Source organism: Schistocerca piceifrons, chromosome 9 (genome assembly GCF_021461385.2).
Source record: "Schistocerca piceifrons isolate TAMUIC-IGC-003096 chromosome 9, iqSchPice1.1, whole genome shotgun sequence".
Classification (NCBI taxonomy): domain Eukaryota; kingdom Metazoa; phylum Arthropoda; class Insecta; order Orthoptera; family Acrididae; genus Schistocerca; species Schistocerca piceifrons.
The window spans coordinates 68283207-68306768 of NC_060146.1; the positions used below are offsets into that span (position 1 = coordinate 68283207).

General features: G+C 44.2%; 1 non-coding gene across 1 annotated transcript; it reads left to right on the forward strand.

Annotated features, from left to right (window-relative positions):
- Window positions 1–23140: 23140 nt before the first annotated feature.
- LOC124717559 lies at window positions 23141–23247 on the forward strand. Its single transcript, XR_007005809.1, has one exon. It is a non-coding gene; the product is annotated as a U6 spliceosomal RNA (small nuclear RNA).
- Window positions 23248–23562: the final 315 nt, after the last annotated feature.

A 23562-nucleotide genomic window follows, 5' to 3' on the forward strand; every position in this document is an offset into this window, starting at 1 on the left:
TTCCTGGGGCGAGAAGATCGCCCCCGGTCGACATCAATGTCCATCAGCTCCGATGGCGACCCAAGGGAGATGTCAGATAGTACGATGGCATCATCATCGGACTGACCGTGACTAGTCTCCTCAGGTGGCAAAACCTTCACCTTTGGCGTCTTCGTCTTGGGGGGCTTAGAATGCAGAACCTTGTCAACAGTTGGAGCTTTACTCGCCTGGGCAGAAGGTGCCATATGGGGAGGTGCAGGAAGTACCCCAATGTCAGCAACCACGGCCTTGTCCGATGTTGTGGGGAGAGCTGCTGGTTGCAAAACAACCGCAGCAGCACAAGTGCACTGGAAAATGCAGGTATTAGTGCTGACACTAGCAACCTCCGTTTGTGTAGCAACAGTGGCCAACTGTACCGGTTTCTGCAGAGTGGAAGCGAAAGATGTTGTAAACACAGGAGGCTGCATGGCCTTAAAGAGCTTCTTGGCCTCACCATAGGGGATGCGCTTAGATGTTTTGATCTCCTGTATCTTCCGTTCCTCGAGATAGATGGGGCAGACCCGGCTCCAGACAGGGTGACTCCCAGAGCAATTCACGCACTTCACAGGCGATGAACAATCGGCTCCTTCATGGGCAGGCTGACCACATTTACCACAAGTGGCTATCCCATTGCACCCCAACGTAGTATGCCCAAAGCGCTGACATTTAAAACAGCGCATTGGGTTGGGGAAATATGGCCGTACTGGCAAACGTAAGAAACCCGCTTTAACATGCTCTGGGAGTCTCGGGCGATTGAACATGAGAATAAACGAGTCGGATTTGACTAGGTCCCCATCGACTCGTTTCATAATATGCTGCACGTCGGCAATACCTTCGTCAGCCCACTCAGATTTCAACTCGTCCTTGGGGATATCCACCAAGTCCCTACATGTCACAACACCCTTACTATAGTTCAAAGTGGAGTGGAGCTCGATCTCGATAGCGTACTCTCCGAGACAGGTTGCTTTCCTAATTGAGGTGACTTGACGGGAACTAGAAGTTTCAACTAACAGAGTCCCATTGCGCAGACGCTTCACAGATTTCAGTGTTCCTGCAATTCCCTCAAGACCCTTGTGGATGTAAAAGGGAGAAACTCTCTCAAAGCTACCTTCCTTCCGTTTGACAATCAAAAACACATTCTGGATATCAGCATGTGCTCTGTTACGACAGTCTGATAAATCTCTAGTAACACCAGGCGCTGGAGGACTCGCAGCACGAAGTCGCTTTTTCGATTGGGTGTGTTTTCCTACCAGTGGCCCACCCAATCCACTGGTAGGGGGAAACGTAGAGGTCGAAGGGTCCATTGTGGTCCCACGAGCAGCTAGGGAACTAAAGGTCCGCTCAGACAGAGCCCCGCGTGCCTGAGTAAGCCTTATACAACTGGGGTGCGGCAGGTGCCCCAGAGGTTGCCCGCTTGCGACTGTTCCACCCCAACAGCCATGCATCTTATAGGCGCGCAGCACACCATAAGATTGAGGGGTTTTTATAGAGGTTTACCTTCCTCGCAATCCAGGCGGTCAAGCCAAGATTACCATTCCCCGCAGCATACAACATTCCACCGCTGCGCCATGCGGTGGTCGCTGAAGCATGTCCGGGGTTTACGGTGACAGGAGACTGGCGGCGCTGACCAGTCCCCAGCTCAGGACCCCGGGGTCGCCAAGCCCGTACTCAGCAAATGAATGCTGAGCCCCTGGGGGGGGGGGCAGATTTCAGACTACCTAACAGATGGAAACGAAAATTTCTGTTCCGACACTGACAATGTTGAGTGTTTATGGAAAAAAGTTCAAGGCAATCGTAAAATGCGTTTTAGACACATACGTGCCGAGTAAAACTGTGAGGGACGGGAAAAACCCACCGTGATTCAACAACAAAGTCAAGAAACTACTGCGAAACAAGCTTCACTGCAAGTTTAAAAGCAGCCAAAGCCTCTCAGACAAACAGAAGCTAAACGATGTCAAAGTTAGCGTAAGGAGGGCTATGCATGAAGCGTTCAGTGAATTCGAAAGTAAAATTCTATGTACCGACTTGACAAAAAATCCTAGGAAGTTCTGGTCTTACGTTAAATCAGTAAGTGGCTCGAAACAGCATATCCAGACACACCGGGATGATGATGGCACTGAAACAGAGGATGACACGCGTAAAGCTGAAATACTAAACACCTTTTTCCAAAGCTGTTTCACAGAGGAAGACCGCACTGCAGTTCCTCCTCTAAATCCTCGCACAAACGAACAAATGGCTGACATCGAAATAAGTGTCCAAGGAATAGAAAAGCAAATGGAATCACTCAACAGAGGAAAGTCCACTGGACCTGACGGGATACCAATTCGATTCTGCACAGAGTACGCGAAAGAACTTGCCCCCCTTCTAACAGCCGTGTACCGCAAGTCTCTACAGGAACAGAAGGTTCCAGATGATTGGAAAAGAGCACAGGTAGTCCCAGTCTTCAAGAAGGGTCGTCGAGCAGATGCGCAAAACTATAGACCTATATCTCTGACGTCGATCTGTTGTAGAATTTTAGAACATGTTTTTTGCTCGCGTATCATGTCGTTTCTGGAAATTCAGGCGTTTGATACAGTTCCTCACTGTCGCCTGATAAACAAAGTAAGAGCCTACGGAATATCAGACCAGCTGGGTGGCTGGATTGAAGAAGTTTCAGCAAAAAGAACACATCATGTTGTTCTCAATGGAGAGACGTCTACAGACGTTAAAGTAACCTCTGGCGTGCCACAGGGGAGTGTTACAGGACCATTGCTTTTCACAGTATATATAAATGACCTAGTAGATAGTGTCAGAAGTTCCATGCGGCTTTTCGCGGATGATGCTGTAGTATACAGGGAACTTGCAGCACTAGAAAATTGCAGCGAAATGCAGGAAGATCTGCAGCGGATAGGTACTTGGTGCAGGGAGTGGCAACTGACCCTTAACATAGACAAATGTAATGTATTGCGAATACATAGAAAGAAGGATCCTTTACTGTATGATTATATGATAGCGAAATAAACACTGGTAGCAGTTACTTCTGTAAAATATCTGGGAGTATGCGTGCGGAACGATTTGAAGTGGAATGATCATATAAAATTAATTGTTGGTAAAGCGGGTGCCAGGTTGAGATTCATTGGGAGCGTCCTTAGAAAATGTAGTCCATCAACAAAGGAGGTGGCTTACAAAACACTCGTTCGACCTATACTTGAGTGCTGCTCAGCAGTGTGGGATCCGTACCAGGTCGGGTTGATAGAGGAGATAGAGAAGATCCAAAGAAGAGCGGCGCGTTTCGTCACAGGGTTATTTGATAAGCGTGATAGCGTTACGGAGATGTTTAGGCAAACTCAAGTGGCAGACTCTGCAACAGAGGCGCTCTGCATCGCGGTGTAGCTTGCTGTCCAGGTTTCGAGAGGGTGCGTTTCTGGATGAGGTATCTAATATATTGCTTCCCCCTACTCATACCTCCCGAGGAGATCACGAATGTAAAATTAGAGAGATTCGAGCGCGCACGGAGGTTTTCCGGCAGTCGTTCTTCCCGCGAACCATACGCGACTGGAACAGAAAAGGGAGGTAATGACAGTGGCACGTAAAGTGCCCTCCGCCACACACCGTTGGATGGCTTGCGGAGTATGTAGATGTAGATGTAGATGTATTGTGATATTTATGTGGAAATTCGGAAAAGTTTGCAATGAGAAATAGGTGTCGTTATGATTTCGCGTTTCGTGCATACTACATAATATGTTGCTGCATGTGAAATTTAGTTAATATACTAAATTCTTCGTTAGACTTGGGTGAAGATCTCTGTCACCAATCTCGAGAAAACTGATCTGAAGCATCACACCCATTTGCGATCGCACCGGGCCAGCAATAAAGCCAGATTGAAATATCCACAACAGTCCTCATATTTCATAAACGGTTTGCCATACCTAAATCAGATATCGGCAAATGATAGCACATAAAGAGGAGAGTATTTTGCTATATGTTTATTATGCAAAACTTCATTATCTACGTGTTATTCCACTAACTACACACTTTTTTCGATGAAAGAATATAATTTTTAAGGGCTATTGATACATGGTGAAACGAGAAATACTATGGGCTTTGGAACAACATAAGTCAAAAAATGATTCAAATGGGTGTAAGCACTATGGGACTTAACATCTGAGGTCATCAGTCCCCTACACTTAGAATTACCTAAACATAACTAAGCTAATGACATCACACACATCCTTGCCCGAGGCAGGATTGGAATCTGCGATCGTACCAGTAGCGCGGTTCGCCACAGCGTCTGGCTAAGTGAAGTCATTATACGTTTATTTTGTACTGAGGATGTGCTGTTTCACAAGCTACTGACCTTATTTTTCTTCATTTCCTGACTTAATGAACCACTGTTTCAGAAATCTCTATAATTGCGTCTGTACAACATGTTACATGCGGTGTGTTTTGGCAAAAGAAACAAGTTTTAACATGACAACAAGAGAAATGTGTAGGTTTCACTCAAAATTCGCCACTTGTGACACTTCTCTGGAAGTTACAATTGGTTGACAAACCAGGCGGAAATAAATCGCTGCATTTTCAGCGGAATTCTCTTTAGATACTAACCAAAGCTGACATGACAGATCTATTTAAATGGCCACCATGTGAGTGTGGGCAGGAAGGATCACCTCTTAATCATCATCATCATCATCATCATCATTTAAGACTCATAATGCCTTTCAGCGTTCAATCTGGAGCACAGTCCTCCTTATAAAATTCCTCCATGATCCCCTATTCAGTGCTAACATTGGTGCCTCTTCCGATGTTAAGCCTATTACTTCAAAATCATTCTTAACCGAATCCAGGTACCTTCTCCTTGGTCTACCCCGACTCCTCCTACCCTCTACTGCTGAACCCATGAGTCTCTTGGATAACCTTGCTTCTCCCATGCGTGTAACATGACCTCACCATCTAAGCCTGTTCGCCCTGACTGCTACATCTATAGAGTTCATTCCCAGTTTTTCTTTGATTTCCTCATTGTGGACACCCTCCTGCCATTGTTCCCCTCTACTAGTACCTGCAATCATCATAGCTACTTCCATATTCGTAACCTCAACCTTAATGATAAGGTTACCTGAATCCACCCAGCTTTCGCTCCCATACAACAAAGTTGGACGAAAGATAGAACGGTGCACAGATAACTTAGTCTTGGTACTGACTTCCTTCTTGCAGAAAAGAGTAGATCGTAGCTGAGCGCTCACTGCATTAGCTTTGCTACACCTCGCTTCCAGTTCTTTCACTATGTTGCCCTCCTGTGAGAATATGCATCCTAAGTACTTGAAACCGTCCATCTGTTCTAATTTTGTTCCTCCTATTTGGCACTCAATCCGTTTATATCGCCTTCCCACTGACATTACTTTCATTTTGGAGATGCTAATCTTCATACCATAGTCCTTACATTTCTGATCTAGCTCTGAAATATTACTTTGCAAACTTTCAATCGAATCTGCCATCACAGCTAAGTCATCCGCATATGCGAGACTGCTTATATTGTGTTCACGTATCTTAATCTCACCCAGCCAGCCTATTGTTTTCAACATATGATCCATAAATTGTCTTACCCCCGAAACTACTCTGAACCACGAACTCGATTTACCGTCAACTCTAACTGCTGCCTGACTATCTATGTAAAGACCTATAATTGCTTGCAAAAGCTTGCTTCCTATTCCATAATCTCGTAGAACAGACAATAACTTTCCCTTAATAGTTACAAAAAAATGTGAGTGTAGCCTTCAGTTTGGAATGGTACTTCCCCTCCAGAACTTATGATTTCCCCTAGAACCCCTGTCCACAGCCCCACCACTACCGCTCTCCCCATACAAATGCCCCACCGTCTCTGTCTATACCAGTTAAGGTGTTCAGTGCGGATTATACACAGTGCGTCCAACAGAGCGCGCTGTCTTGCACAAGAAATCATGGCATAAGGGTTCTGCAGAGCGTAGGACTAATCCCCCTCCCTCGGACTCAGCAATGAATTGATGGTCAGAATGTGTCGTAGATGGAATTTACTTTGGCCCACTTTGGTAGATGACTCAGTTATACAGACTTTTTACTTTGAATGGCAATCGCATCGAATGAGAGTTGCATCTCACTGCTCTCCACCTGTTTATTTACGATGCTAGTGCAGGAAATAACGTTCACCACCTTTTCTCCCCCCTCCCCCCCCCCCCCCCCCCATGAACCATGGACCTTGCCATTGGTGGGGAGGCTTGCGTGCCTCAGCGATACAGATGGCCGTACCGTAGGTGCAACCACAACGGAGGGGTATCTGTTGAGAGGCCAGACAAACGTGTGGTTCCTGAACAGGGTCAGCAGCCTTTTCAGTAGTTGCAGGGGCAACAGTCTGGATGATTGACTGATCTGGCCTTGTAACATTAACCAAAACGGCCTTGCTGTGCTGGTACTGCGAACGGCTGAAAGCAAGGGGAAACTACGGCCGTAATTTTTCCCGACGGCATGCAGCTTTACTGTATGGTTGAATGATGATGGCGTCCTCTTGGGTAAAATATTCCGGAGGTAAAATAGTCCCCCATTCGGGTCTCCGGGCGGGGACTACTCAAGAGGACGTCGTTATCAGGAGAAAGAAAACTGGCGTTCTACGGATCGGAGCGTGGAATGTCAGATCCCTTAATCGGGCAGGTAGGTTAGCACAGGATAGAGTAGCATGGAGAGCTGCATCAAACCAGTCTCAGGACTGAGGACAACAACAACAACAACAACAACACCTTTTCTCTACCCAGGTTTCAGACCTTTTTAATGTAATGCCTAACAGTTCGACTGTTACCGCTCTACTTTATTGTGAAGGTATTACAGTCACTGGAATTGAAGTTCTCGATGTGTTTGCAGAATTGATTTCTGTCTGTTAGACCTTACCCTGGTTGTGCTTTATGTATTAGCTGGCACAGGTCAAATTGTGGAAAGCTCGAAGTTTGACAGAGAGGAGTTCCCGTATCTTTTGCGTAAGGATCCTCAGAACCTTCTGGTGAGTGGAGATTTCAACTGCTTGTTGCATCCAATTGGCCAGTCCCATTTTATTTCCAGTCTTTGTTTTTCTTTTCTTTTTTTTGAGTCATCAGTCTTCTGACTGGTTTGATGCGGCCCGCCACCAATTTTTCTCCTCAGCCAACCTTTTTATCTCAGAGTACACTTTTAACCTACGTCCTCAATTATATGCTGTATGTCTTCCAATCTATGTCTTCCTCTATAGTTTTTGCTCTCTACAGCTCCCTCCAGCACCATGTCCTAATTGACGTTCTATTATCCTGTCCTTCTCCTTGGCCGGCCTGGGTGGCCGAGCGGTTCTAGGCGCTACAGTCTGGAACCGCGCGACCACTACGGTCGCAGTTTCGAATCCTGCCTCGGGCATGGATGTGTGTAATGTCCTTAGGTTAGTTAGGTTTAAGTAGTTCTAAGTTCTAGGGGACTGATGACCATAGCTGTTAAGTCCCACAGTGCTCAGAGCCATTTGAACCATTTGAACCTTCTCCTTGTCAGTGTTTTCTACATATTCATTTTCTCTGCGATTCTGCACAGAATCTCCTCGTAGCACCACATCTAAATTGCTTCAATTCTCCTTCTGTTCCGGTTTTCCCACAGTCCATTTTCACTACCGTACAATGCTGTGCTCCAAACGTATGGTCTGAGTAATTTCTTCCTCAAATTAAGGGTAATGTTCGATACTAGCAGACTTCCCTTGGCCAGGAATGCCCTTTTAGCCATTCCTAGTCTGCTTTTGATGTTCTTGCTCCGTCCGTCATTAGTTATTTTGCTGCCTGGGTAGTAGAATTCCTTAAATTCATCTGCTTCGTGACCATCAATCCTGATGTTAAGTTTGGTTGGTTGGTTGTGTTGGGGAAGGAGACCAGACAGCGAGGTCATCGGTCTCATCGGATTAGGGAAGGACAGGGAAGGAAGTCGGCCGTGCCCTTTGAAAGGAACCATTCCGGCATTTACCTGGAGTGATTTAGGGAAATCACGGAAAACCTAAATCAGGATGGCCGGACGCGGGATTGAACCGTCGTCCTCCCGAATGCGAGTCCAGTGGCTAACCACTGTTAAGTTTTTCGCTGTTCTCATTTCTGCTACTACTCATTGCTTTCGTCTTTCTTCGATTTACTCCAGTCCATACTCTCTACTCATTAGACTATTCATGCCATTCAGTACATCATGTAATTCTTGAAACTTCCTGGCTGATTAAAACAGTGTGCCGGACCGAGACTCGAACTCGGGACCTTTGCCTTTCGCGGGCAAGTGCTCTACCATCTGAGCTACCCAAGCACGACCCACGCCCCGTCCTCACAGCTTTACTTCTGCGAGTACCTCGTCTTCTAGCTTCCAAACTTTACGGAAGCTCTCCTGCGAACCTAGCAGAACTAGCACTCCTGAAAGAAAGGATATTGCGGAGACATGGCTTAGCCACAGCCTGCGGATGTTTCCAGAATGAGATTTTCACTCTGCAGCGGAAACATCCCCCAGGCTGTAGCTAAGCCATGTCTCCGCAATATCCTTTCTTTCAGGAGTGCTAGTTCTGCAAGGTTCGCAGGAGAGCTTCTGTAAAGTTTGGAAGGTAGGAGACGAGGTACTGGCAGAAGTAAAGCTGTGAGGCCGGGGCGTGAGTCGTGCTTGGGTAGCTCAGTTGATAGAGTACTTGCCCGCGAAAGACAAAGGTCCCGAGTTCGAGTCTCGGTCCGGCACACAGTTTCAACTGCCAGGAAGTTTCATATCAGCGCACACTCCGCTGCACAGTGAAAATCTCATTCATGTAATTCTTGTTCACTTTCACTCAGGATAGCAATGTCTTCTGCCAATCGTATCATTCATATCCTTCGACTTTGAATTTTAATTCCACTCCTGAATCTTTCTTTTATTTCCATCATAGCTTCTTAGATGTACAGATTGCACAGTAGGAGAGCAAGGCTAAATCCCTGTCCTACGCCCTTTTTGATACGAGCTCTTCGTTCTTCCTCGTCCACTATTATTATTTAGTTGTTATCTCACATGCATTTCTTCGTACGATGAGTTGGAGGTATGTCTGGAAACATCAATTTCCGATGTTGGTGACATTCGCGTTATTTGAAAGGTTTTATTTGTCCGATTATTTATGTAGTCAGATTCTTGCAACGACGTAATTTCTGAGTCTTTCACTGATCACTGTGCTGTTGTAGGGACTATCAATGTCGCCCGTCAATCTTAGTGGATGCTCGACATTTCTCATCTTACAGACGGGTCCATTGATGCCATGATTGATGCTGGGTGGGCGTATTGCCTTCCCTCGGTATAGCGTTACGCATCCTTAATGGGATGGTGAGCTGTGTGTGCAAATCCGTGAATTTCAAAAATTCTGATATGTTATTGTGCTGCAGGGGCGGACGGTATCTGAACACGTGTGTCTTTTCTATACAGTTGTCCGTAAATTATACGCATGAGCAGGTGACCCCTCACTGACGTTCGGTGGATCAAGGCTAAGATGCTGCAAATTAAGAAAGAACGGATGAAACGATTGATGTAGAAGTCTAAGCAATGTTCTCTCATTAAGAAGGAAGAGACTGTTCCTGCAAGTGTCGTTTTTTTTGACTTGTAGAATAACACTGAGGGAGCTCAAACCTTTTGGCTTGCCCTCTTTCAATTTCATTGCGTATACAAAGCTTATTCGGAGAAAAAAAGGTTCAAATGGCTCTGAGCACTACGGGGCTTAACATCACAGATCATCAGTCCCCTACAACGTAGGACTACTTAAATCGAACTAACCCTAGGACATCGCATTGAGTGAAACACAGTTTGGATGGTGTGTACAGGTACAGCTGCCCATGCAGCTTCAACACGGTACCACAGTTCTTCAAGAGTAGTGACTGGTGCATTGTGACGAGCCAGTTGCTCGGCCACCATTCACCAGACGTTTTCAATTGGTGAGAGATCTGGAGAATGTGCTGGCCGGGGCAGCAATCGAACATTTTTCTGTGTCCAGAAAGTCCCGTACAGGACCTGCAACATGCGGTCGTGCATTATCCTACTGAAATGTAGGGTTTCGCAGGGATCGAATGAAGGGTAGAGCCACAGGTCGTAACACATCTGAATTGTAACGTCCACTGTTCACAGTGCCGTCAATGTAACAATAGGTGACCGAGACGTGTAACCAATGGCACCCCATACCATCACGCTGGGTGATACGCCAGTATGGCGATGACGAATACACGCTTCCAATGTGCGTTCACCCCGATGTCGCTAAAGACGGATGCGACATCATGATGCTGTAAACAGAACCTGGATTCATCCGAAAAAATGACGTTTTGCCATTCGTGCACCCAGGTTCGTCATTGCGTACACCATCACAGGCGCTCCTGTCAGTGATGCAGCGTCAAGGGTAACCGCAGCCATGGTCTCCGAGCTGATAGTCCATGCTGCTGCAAACGTCGTCGAACTGTTCGTGCAGATGGTTGTTGTCTTGCAAACGTCCCCACGTGTTGACTCAGAGATCGAGACGTGGCTGCACGATCCGTTGCAGCAATGCGGATAAGATGCCTGTCATCTCGACTGCTAGTGATACGAGGCCGTTGTTCTCCTGCACGGCGTTCCGTATTACCCTCCTGAACCCACCGGTTCCATATTCTGCTGACAGTCATTGGATCTCGACCAACGCGAGCAGCAACGTCGCTATACGATAAACCGAAATCGCGGTAGGCTACAATCCGACCTTTATCAAAGTCAGAAACGTGATGGTACGCATTTCTCCTCCTTACACGAGCCATCACAACAACGTTTCACCAGGCAACGCCGGTCAACTGCTGTTTGTGTATGATAAATCGGTTGGAAACTTTCCTAATGTCAGCAAGTTGTAGGTGTCGCCACCGGCGCCAACCTTGTGTGAATGCTGTGAAAAGCTAATCATTTGCATATCACAACATCTTCTTCCTGTCGGTTAAATTTCGCGTCTGTAGCACGTCATCTTCGTGGTGTAGCAATTTTAATGGCCAGTAGTGTATGACACGTATTTAGGCGTTCTTTTGTTAGTCTGTGGTTGACCATATTACTTTGGTTAATTTAATGTCAAGATTTATTCGGAGATATGTGACATACTGCCGGATTTGCTATCATGTCAGGGTTCTCATTGAAGGTGTTGGATTTGCTTGACGCCTTACAAGATGTCCCTTACGGACCGATGTAAGGACCAATGTTATTTTGCGTGCGCGAAAAGACGCACGTTCCGGAGACTCTGGCTGTGACCAGCAGCCGGGGCGACACGGACGGCTGGAGCCTGGAAGCCGGCAGTTTAAACCCCAGACAGGTCCGGCGGGCGGCCGGGCGTTTCTTGCCGCGCAGAGCAACAGGTTTGTGTGTCCCAGCGCGGCTCAAGGACACGCAGAGGCAGAGGCAGTGGCGGGCCCGTCCAGAGGACAGCGCCGCTCCAGCGGGCACTCAGGAGGTCTCTGCTCCTCGCCGGCTACAGAGCTTCTTTTTTTTTTTTTTTTTTTTTTTGAGCCATCAGTCTTATGACAGTGCAATTTTATCATACGATGACATGGTTGGAGACCGTGGCTGTTATTTGAAGACAAATGTTGATGGTGTTGAGACAGCAACAATTTATTTTCAGTTCCTTCATTCAGAGGGTACCGTTACCGGTTTCGAATCGTTATCATTCATCTTCAGACGTTTCTCAAGCTTTCATTACATGTGGTGAGCATTTTTTTACAGATTGTTGTTGTTGTGGTCTTCAGTCCTGAAACTGGTTTGATGCAGCTCTCCATGCTACCCTGTCCTGTGCAAGCTTCTTCATCTCCCAGTACTTACTGCAACCTACATCCTTCTGAATCTGCTTAGTGTATTCATCTCTTGGTCTCCCTCTACGATTTTTACCCTCCACGCTACCCTTCAATGCTAAATTTGTGATCCCTTGATGCCTCAGAACATGTCCTACCAACCGATCCCTTCTTCTAGTCAAGTTGTGCCACAAACTTCTCTTCTCCCCCATCCTATTCAATACCTCCTCAATAGTTATGTGATCTACCCATATTATCTTCAGCATTCTTCTGTAGCACCAGATTTCGAAAGTTTCTATTCTCTTCTGGTCTAAACTATTTATCGTTCATGTTTCACTTCCATACATGGCTATACTCCATACAAATACTTTCAGAAACGACTTCCTCACACTTAAATCTATACTCGATGTTAACAAATATCTCTTCTTCAGAGACGCTTTCACTTGCCATTGCCAGTCTACATTTTATATCCTCTCTACTCCGACCGTCATCAGTTATTTTGCTCCCCAATTAGAAAAATTCGTTTACTACTTTAAGCGTCTCATTTCGTAATCTAATTCCCTCAATATCACCCGACTTAATTCAACTACATTCCATTATCCTCGTTTTGCTTTTGTTGACGTTCATATTATGTCATCCTTTCAAGACACTGTCCATTCCGTTCAACTGCTCTTCCAAGTCTTTGCTGTCTCTGACAGAATTACAGTGTCATCGGCGAACCTTAAAGTTTTTATTTCTTCTCCATGGATTTTAATACCTACTCCGAATTTTTCTTTTGTTTCCTTTACTGCTTGCTCAATATACCGAGTGAATAACATCGGGGATAGGCTACAACCCTGTCTCACTGCCTTCCCAACCACTGCTTCCCTTTCATGCCCCTCGACTCTTATAACTGCCATCTGGTTTCTGTACAATTTGTAAATAGCCTTTCGCTCTCTGTATTTTACCCCTGTCACATTTAGAATTTGAAAGAGAGTATTCCAGTCAACATTGCCGAAAGCTTTCTCTGTCTACAAATGCTAGAAATGTAGGTTTGCCTTTCCTTTATATTTCTTCTAAGATAAGTCGGAAGGTCAGTATTGCCTCACGTGTTCCAATATTTCTACGGAATCCAAACTGATCTTCCCCGACGTCGGCTTCTACCAGTTTTCCCATACGTCTGTAAAGAATTCGTCTTAGTATTTTGCAGGTGTGATTATTAAACTGATAGTTCGGTAATTTTCACATCTGTCAACACCTGTTTTCTTTGGGATTGGAATTATTATATTCTTCTTGAAGTCTGAGGGTATTTCGCCTGCTCATACATCTTGGTCACCAGATTAATTTTCCTAAAATATAAATAATGCATAATTATAAGCACGCCACACAGATGGTAAATGAAATCAATATAATTAAAACCGTTGCTCATAGTAATGGATATAAACCCATAATAACAGAAAAACTCGACAACAAAATGCAGACAGAAACCACAGATCCACTTCACAGCAATCCACACAACATGCGCTCCAAGCCAAGTCAGTGTGCCACAGAAGCCAAACCTAAATATGCTACTCTCCCATACATAGGCCCACTTATTTAAAAAGAAAAATATCAAAATCAGCTTTTCCACAAATAATAAATTACAACAAAAAGAACCCATGATATAAATGCCTCCAGGATTCCGACGTTAAATCAGGAATATACCAAGTCAAATGCGATACATGCCCAAAATTCTGCATTGGACAGACAGACACAAGTTTTGAAGTTACATACAAAAAACACATTGATGTTTTAAGGCTTGGCAACTTGAACAAATCTGCATTTGCAGCCCATATTGCTGAAGAAAACCGTTGAGTGAGAAACATTGACAACAACGTAAAAATTTTACATCTAGCAGAAAATGGAGCCACTATGAATATATTAGAAGAAATAGAAATACACACCCAAAAGCAGAACCCCAGACTATAACTTTAATTAACAAACCGAGTTAGCTAACACCCCTTTCCTGAAAAACTTCCAAAAATTATTTTACATCCTCCAAAGCAAATAATATTCCTACGCCTAACTGCAGATCAAGTAACAAATTTATATGTTACTACAATTCTCATGATGCTAAATGTAAATAAATAATGTACTGTGTTACCTATACAGTACTAAAAAAATACGGGACAACTATATAATTAATGTAATAGTATTCGCTCTAAACCTCACAAAGTCAATGTATCTCTGTACTAGAGCAAAAGGCGTTTCAGATGCATAAGTGAATGTATGATCTTTTTCCAAACATGGGACATCTTCATAATGTTACGATAAATCATAGCATCTTTGACATTCATATGTTAGTACGCACTTTGTATGTATCAAATCTTGCGGTGCGCGTTAGAAATCTCGTCTGTGACAAATCTAAAGTGTTCAGTGAGAAAAATTTACGTGTGCAACGATAAGAATGCAGTGCGAATGTAATCACATCTTTTGGACGAATTTAATGAAAACAAACACTCCAAACCGATATTTCACGTATGTCACATCCAATGAAAATCTGTAACGCAACCATCTGTGTGGCGTGCTCATAATTATGTATTATTTATATTTTAGGACAATTAGTCTGTAAGAACGCGCCACATGTAACGAGAGCGTGAAAACCGTCTGAAGATGAATCATAACGATTCTAAACCGGTAACGGTACCCGTTTAATAAAGGAACTGAAAATGAATTTGTTCCTGGTTGCTGTCTCAAGTTTTCTGACTAGTTTGATGCGGCCCGCCACAAATTCCTCTCCTGTGCCAACCTCTTCACCTCAGAGTAGCACGTGCAATCTGCGTCCTCAACTATTTGCTGGATGTTTTCCAATCTCTGTCTTCCCCTACAGTTTTTGCCCTCAACAGCTCCCTCTAGTACATGGAAACATTTCCTGATGTCTTAATAGATGTCGTATCATGCTGTCCCTTCTCCTTGTCAGTGTTTTCCATGTGCTCCTTTCATCTCCGATTCTGGCCAGAACCTTCTCATCCTTTACCTTATCAGTCTATCTAATATTCAACATTCGTCTGCAGCACCACATATCAAGTGATTCGATTCTCTTTTTTCCACAGTCCTTGTTTGACTACCATACAATGCTGAAATCCAAACGTACGTTCTCAAAAATTTCTTCCTCAAATTAACCCCTGTGTTTGATACTAGTAGACTTCTCTTGGCCAGGAATGCCCTTTTTACCAGTGCTTCTGATGTCCTCCTTGCTCCGTCCATAATTGGTTATTTTTCCGCCCATGAAGCAAATTCGTTACATTCATCTACTTCGTGACCATCAATCCTGGTGTTAAGTGTCTCGCTGTTCTCGTTCCTGCTACTTCCCATTACTTTTGTCTCTATTCGATTTACACTCAATCCATATTCTGTACTCATTTGACTGTTCATTCCGTGCAGCATATGCTATAATTCTCGTTCACTTTCACTCAAGATAGCAATGTCATCAGCGAATGGTATCACTGATATCCTTTCACCTTGAACTTTAATCCCACTCCTGAACCTTTTTTTTAATTTCCGTCATCGCTTCTTCGATGTAGAGGTTGAACAGTAGGGGCGAAAGACTTCATCCCTATCTTACAACCTTTTTAGTCGAGCATCCTGCGTTCTCGCTTCCCGCGCACGGCGTCCCGGGTTCGATTCCCGGCGGGGTCACGGGTCAAATGGTTCAAATGGCTCTGAGCACTATGGGACTTAACATCTGAGGTCATCACTCCCCTCGAACTTAAAACTACTTAAACCTATCTAACCTAAGCACATCACACACATCCATGCCCGAGGCAGGATTCGAACCTGCTGCGGTAGCGCTCTCGCGGTTCCAGACTGAAGCGCCTAGAGCCGCTCGGCTACACCGGCCGGCGCGGGGTCATGGATTTTCCCTGCCGCGAGATGAATGGGTGTTGCTGTGTTGTCTTCATCATCATTATTTATCCCCATTACGGTCGGAGGAATTCAATGGCAAACCACCTCTAGGACCTTGTCTAACCAGTGGTATGGGACCTCATCATCATCATTATCATCATCATCATGTCGCTCTTGGTCGCCACTCGTATTATTCCGTCTTAGCTGTTGTACGTATTGTATATAATCCATGTTTCGCTACTCTCAATACTATTGCCGCCAATATCTCATCATCTACAGGGTGACCCAAATCTCTACAGTCTTAACTGTTCTTGGTGTTTCAAAAGGATTCCTCCAGTTTCACATGTATGGAGATAAGAACTTAGCGTAAATTTCTACAGGCTACTGTCCATCTTCGTTAAGCTTTTATAAATCGAGTCCCTATCCGGTAGTCTCCCAAATCCACAAGTACTATGCGTCTCTGTCGTTGTTTGGTCCAAGGTTGCAATCCTATAGCTTCATACGAAACGCGAAGGGATTCAAATATCCAGACTCCTCCGTATGAGCGCTAATTTCTCTTATCTCCGTGTTCCTTCCACGAAATTTTCTTTGGCGGCAGTAGAATCTGCAGTCAGCATCAAATGCTGGTTCTCCAAATTTTCTCAACAGCACTTGGCGGAAAGGACTTCGTCTTTTCACCGGTGGTTCCCATTTGAGTTACCGAAGTATCTCCGTAATACTTGCGTGCTGATCGAACTTACCTGTAATAAATGTAGCAGGTGAATTTCTTCGATGTCTTCCTTGAATCCGACCTGGTACGGATCCAAACTCTCGAGCAGTACTTAAGAATGGGTAGCACTTTTGTTCTATATGCGGTCTTCTTTATAGATGATACACACTTTCCTAAAATCCTCGCAAAAAAACAAAGATGACAAGCTGCCGTCCCTACTATTGTCCTAAAGTCCTCGTTTCATTTCATATCACCTTGAATCTTTTCGCCTAGATAGTCGATTCGACTCTTTCCAGCAGCACATTACTAGTATTGTATTGGAACATTACGGGATTCTTCTTCCCACTCATCTCCGCTAACGTACGTTTTATACCTTTACAGGAAGCTGCCACTCATCACACTAAATAGAAATTTTGTGTAAGTCGTCTTGTATCTTCCTACGGTCACCCAACGACGACGCCTTCCAGTACATCACATCGTCATCGGCAAACAGCCAAGACAGGTGCCCACCCTGTCCGCCAGATCATTTATGTATATAGAGAATAACAACGGTGCTATCACACTTCCCTGGAGCAGTCCTGACGATATCCTTGTCTCTGATGAACACTCACCGTCGAGGACAACATACTGGGCTCTGTCGGCCGGAGTGGCCGTGCGGTTATAGGCGCTACAGTCTGGAGCCGAGCGACCGCTACGGTCGCAGGTTAGAATCCTACCTCGGGCATGAATGTGTGTGATGTCCTTAGGTTAGTTAGGTTTAATTAGTTCTAAGTTCTAGGCGACTGATGACCTCAGAAGTTAAGTCGCAAAGTGCTCAGAGCCATTTGAACCATCTGAACCAGCAAACCGGAATTAAGGATAACGGTCTGTAATGTAGCAGGCACGCTCTTTTATCCTTTTTTTAATTTACGCCTCAAGTTCCATAGGACCAAACTGAGGACCAAATCTCCAAGGTCATGGAACGTGTCAGTACATAAAATTACAATATAAAAGTAATAACAGATAAAAATAAATGTTCATGAACCCGAAAAAAGTCAGTCCATAAGTTTAAGTAAACGCAGTCAACAATACAATAAGAATCAGCTTAAGTTTTCAAGGAACACCTTGACAGAATGGAAGGAGTGCCCCATGAGGAAACTCTTCAGTTTCTATTTGAAAGAACTGGCACTCATGGAAGAAATGATATTGCGGAGACATGGCTTTGCCATCTCCTGGGGAATGTTTCCATAATGAAATTTCACTTGCCCGCGAAAGGCAAAGGTCCCGAGTTCGAGTCTCGGTCCGGAACACAGTTTTAATCTGCCAGGAAGTATCATATCAGCACACACTCCGCTGCGAAGTTAAAATCTCATTCTGGAAACATCACACAGGCTGTGGCTAAGCCATTTCTCCGCAGTCTCCTTTCTTCCAGGAGTGCTAGTTCTGCAAGGTTCGCAGGAGAGGTTCTGTAAAGTTTGGAAGGTAGGAGACGAGGTACTGGCAGAAGTGAAGCTGTGAGGACGGGGCGTGAGTCGTGTTTGGGTAGCTCATTTGATAGAGCACTTGCCCGCTGAAGGCAAAGTTCTGGCACATAGTTTTAATGTCTCAGGAAATTTCAGTTCACAGATGTTGGCCACTAATGGAATCGCGTATTACGATTAGAGTCAACCCCTCAGCGACAGTTTTGGCCTGAGGTGGTGCACTGAATCACCGAAACCGATGGCCATATAATAAATAATATCGAAAGCAAGGTTGCGGTTGTTCCATTTTGTTACACACGATGACAAGTGCTTAAGAGCAAAGCATGTTGACGACGTTGTGTTAACAAGTACGTTTGTGTGTTCACACCGCATCAGCTGCGAATCGGTATTCATTACTAGAAATTTTCTGTTCGTTGTTCAGTCTGTAGAGGTGTCAACAACATCTAACTTAAGTCTTCTTTCTTTCATAATCAATGTAACTTTATTGCATCAAGCGTAAACCTCCTTGAGAGTTTCATTTGCTTTCTCTGCGGATAGCGATTTTGTTTTAAGTGACTATATTGAAATGTTGGTGTCATTAGCAAATATAACTATCTGCATGACTCATACCACTGGGAATGTCGTGACGTGTTACTCTTGGCTAGTATGGTGCTAGTTGAATCAGAAGAGTGAGCTGTGAAGGGTGAGTCGCTCCCGGATAGCTCAGCTGGTAGTGTGCGAAAGGCAAAGGTTGTGGTCGAGAGTGCAATTATAATCTGCCACGAAGTTTCGTGTCAGCGCACTCTCCGCTGCAGAGTGAAAATTCGTTTTGGAGGTGTACACCAAACACCAATAAATAGATAAAAACGTACAAGCTTTACAACTTTGCTTCCGCCGTTTGCTGGTAGGTGGCGATAGCGGTAAGTAGCGGTCGAAAGAAACAGATCGCAGACGTCAGGCAGTTAGATTGGACCACGGTAAACATAACCTCTTCAAACGTTAGTCGATTTGTGTCTGCATCATAAAGTTGTTCTTGATTGAAAATGTCAGTTTACGAGCCTAATTATCGCCATTTGCGGGAGGTGTTACTGTTTTGTTTCAATATGAAGAAAACAGCGGCTGAGTCTCATGGAATGCTCTCTAGTACGTATAGTAAGGACGCTGTTAGTGAAAGAACGTGTCGTGAGTGGTTTCAACGCTTCAAATGGTTCAAATGGCTCTGAGCACTATGGGACTTAACATCTATGGTCATCAGTCCCCTAGAACTTAGAACTACTTAAACCTAACTAACCTAAGCACACAACACCCAGCCATCACGAGGCAGAGAAAATCCCTGACCCCGCCGGGAATCGAACTCGGGAACCCGGGCGTGGGAAGCGAGAACGCTACCGCACGACCCAACGCTTCAAGAATGGTGGTTTTAACGTCGTAGACCGGCATAGTGGTGGAAGAGAGAATGTTTTCGAAGATGCAGACATTGCTGAGTGAAGACTCGCGTCAAACTCAAGAAGAATTCTCACGATTAGTGGGAGTGACACAGCAAGCCATTTCAAAACGTCTCAAGGCTATGGGTATGATTCAAAAAGATGGAACTTGGGTCCCGTGTGAGCTGAAACGAAGAAACGTTGAACGGCGTTTGTGTGTTTGTGAACAGTTGCTTCAGAGGCAAAAACGGAAGGGATTTCTGCATCACCTTGTGATTCCAATGTCATGTGACAAAAAATGGGTTCATTCCGATAACCCTAAACGCAAAAAATCATGCGGATATCCCGGCCACGTTTCCACGTCGACCGCCAAACGGAATATTCACGGCTCCAAGATCGTGCTCTGCATTTGGTGGGACCAGCTCGGCGTCGTGTACTTTGAGGCGTTAAAACCAAGTGAAGCAATCACAGGTGCTCGTTATCGAACGCAATTAATGCGTTTGAGCAGAGCATTAAAAGACAAACGGCCTCAATACGGCGAGAAGTACGATAAAGTGATTTTGCAGCACGACAACGCTCAATCCCACGTCGCAAAAGAGGTCAAAACGTTCTTGGAATCGTTATAACGGCTCTTCTTCTTGATGATTTGGTTTGATTTGTACTTGGCCGCTGCTAAAACTCGGCGACAGTCGGTAGAGTGTTGAGATCGTTATCAAGTTACGAAGACGACGTTACACAAAATGACAGTGCTGAACCGAAATGTCAACGTGCGTGAGACATTTACTTCACCAAAAATCGTAATTAATCGTTCGTAATCGATGTTTAACTGATTAATGACGAAATATTAATGATCAAACCAACACAGTCACATCCACAACAAATTCCCTGCAAGCTGGTCGTAATTTCAAGTATCTAAGAAATCGTAACAGTGGGCTTGTTATTTGAGTCAAAGATTCTACACAAGCGCCGAGCGCTACAGTCAAATATTATCGCTGCGCGTAATTATTACTCGGGAGTTTCATGTCAATAATTTGATAGAATTTTAAATCACAAAGGCACGACTTGGCACGAGAGGGTGTTTTATTGCACAATATCAGTCACTTGCTAACCGAGCCTTGAGAAGAAAACTTTGCCAGGTGTAGGGGGGATTTAAATTATATAGCTTCGGACCTATCACTGAAGTTCCATAAACCACTGGCTATTATGAATGGAAATTGTCTATCAGTGTTCGTTGCCTGAATCACTGTCTAAGTAATCTTTAGTTCAATTATCTAGTTAAAAGTTCACTTTATTCTAGTAGGTAAGAGTCCTCCGTTCGAATTCTAATGCCGTGATATTTGAAGTCAGAAGATCGTATTACTGCGTCGTAATAGATCGCAATTATTCAATCTCAAAAACAATCTAAGCGCGCCTACATGTACGAGCGTTCAAATACATGACCTGCTTCGGCTAACTGTCGTAACGTAGTGACAATGCATTGTATTATACTTAGTCATTTACTCACGATTCCCGAAGAGTACTCACACGGAGTATTCTATGGGAATGTTGGTTCTACTTTGCGAATGTTAATTTATGCTAATTTTCCGATTTATTATGATTTTGATTTTAATTTTACTGAAATTTAATCTTTCTTTCGTAGATTGCTAAATTGTCAAGTCTTAGATTCCTGATTTAATTACTTGTTATTGTCCTAGTAGTAGTGCTAAATGGAACTTCGTTCGCTTATTCACTTTTCTGGGAGTTTGGGACTTGGGAGGAAATCTTTGGTGTATTGGGAGCCAATTTTTCATTTTTATTTCTCGTCCGAGGAAGTGCACCCCACGTCGCAAAATAGGTCAAAACGTTCTTGGAAACGTTAGGATGAGAAATCCTGTCCCACCGTATTCTACAGACAATGTTTCTTCTGACTATCACCCGTTTAGATCAATGGCGCATGGCCTGAAGAAGTCAGAAATTCGAACAATTCGTGGATAGCTTAAAAAGATCAACAATTTTTTCGACGCTGGATTCGTACACTGCCCGAAAGACGGGAGAAAGTAGTGGCCAGCGATGGAAAATACTTTGAATGATACATGTGTAACCAACTTGTTTCATTAAAGCCTCTGTGGCCGAGCGGTTCTAGGCGCTTCAGTCCGGAACCGCGCTGCTGTTACGGTCGAAGGTTCGAATCCTGCCTCGGGCATGGATGTGTGTGGTGTCCTTAGGCTTAAGTAGTTCTAAGTCTAGGGGACGGCTGACCTCAGATGCTAAGTCCCATAGTGCTTAGAGTCATTTGTACCGTTAAAGCCTTAAATGTTGCGGAGAAAACGGCTGAAGCAAAGTTGTACACTGTAATGGTACTTGAATTACGTAACCATTACGGCACCTCACCTCAACCTCTCGATACCAGCAATATTCTACTGTGTTTCTGTAAAGTAGTTAACATATTTCTGAGTCAACATTCAGATTTGATTTCATTAATGTAGAGGCACTTCGATTCATCGATATGTATACATTGCAATGATATTATTCTCATGTGTATTCTTTCTCTTGTCACTATGATCTTTGACGTAACTCTGATTTTTGGGCGCGTAAGCGGTTATTAGAGAGAGAGTCAAGTCTTGGTCGTCATGTTGAAAGGACGCAAATTGTAGTCAGTTTATGAAATGTGAACTTTAACAGTCAGGAAGATATTTTCAAGTATGTTTTGTATTGTGAAGTGATGTTTTGTGAGTTTCGTGATATTGCAATAAAAGTAATAAAAAAGAAGTGTAACTTAAATTCGGACTGCAGATTACTTTTTTACATCACCATTGTGCTAATTTGCAAAAGTTTAATCTTCAAGAATGGTTTATGAAACACATCTATAAAACTTTTGAATATCGCAGAATAACACCTAGGCCTCTTTGCATCCGCGGTTGGAATCATCAGCACCTAGATTTTCGACGATTGAGCCATGAGTTCACAACGAGACCAGCGTGGGAAACACGAAAAGATGAGTGCCTAGTTATCCATTATTTCAAGAAATGACTTTATTAATTTTGCTCTAAAGACACCTGCCACATAATATAACTTTGCCATTGCCAGAAAATGCAATATTTAGCAGCGTGAGAAACACTACAATCATAATTAATTTTTGACCTTTGTTGTGGCAGGGTTGTTAGAGCACCTTGTATGTGGAACTTGGTTTGCATTTGGAAAAGGGAGGGGCATGAAAACGGGGTGGCGTTCTAAAAGGAACCAGCTCAACATTTGACTAAAGTTCAGTCTTGATCACACCATTTATGTTTCAATGTCAACTGAACTTTAGTCAAAATATAATAATCTATTGATCACTGTATTCCAAAAATGTTTACCAAAAATTTGACTAAAGCGCTTCAGGGCTCCACATGAAATTTGAATATTGGTGCCTGTACGGGGTTTGAAGCCCGCTCGCCCACGACATAAATCCAGTGCCTTGGCAACAACACCGCCGCACGCCGTAACCAGTTGTGTGTCCGGGAGTCCAGACCCTGCGCTTTCCTGCTCTGTAGGCGACGGTTCGACGACAGCGCAGGTGCCTTGGAGCACGCAAACAGCGCTCCGTGAACGAAGTGGCTGACCTAAGCACCGCGGATGAATATGCAAGTACAAACGTCAAACAGGTTCCGACGGCGTATGTGAGTTTGTTCAAACGTGTTTACTCGCGTCGTTACGGCGACAACATTCCCTTGCTTGCGTGCTACCCTTTTAGACCTTTTTTTTTATTCTTTCGCGCCGCGGTATTTTTTCCAGATATTGCCCTAGCGTAACCGTCCATTACATACCAGTTTCCATGCGGCCTCAATTACCTCACTTGACACTTCTTTCATGGCAGTAGCCCTTATGTTCATTATTGTGTACTTCTATTGTAATTGTGCTACTATTTTCGTTTAACTGATTCGTCTTCGTAGACATGTATTCGCTTCAGCGTTACGTATACTGAAAGTGGAACAATCCAGAGAAGATTATTGTCGCTCCCGAGCAAGGATGACTTGCACATCTATGCAGCGTCCCACATTACAAAAATAAGATGAAAATATAATATTTGTTTTTAGTCAACGGCCTTCTGAATGGAGGCGAACTGTAACCAATTCCTCTTGGAGTGGCAATTGGACCCTCGTTCCAAATTATCTGTTGGATATATTTCAGTCTGTCTTCCTCTACAGCTCCCCCCCCCCCCCCCCCCCACTCACATTCTATGGAAGTTATTCCCCGATGTCTTAGCAGTTCTCCAATAACGCAGTCCTTTCTTGTTGTCAGTTTCCTCCGTATGTTACTTTCTTCGACGATTACTCCTCTTTCCTTATCAAGCTACTTAATTTCCAATAATGCTTCGA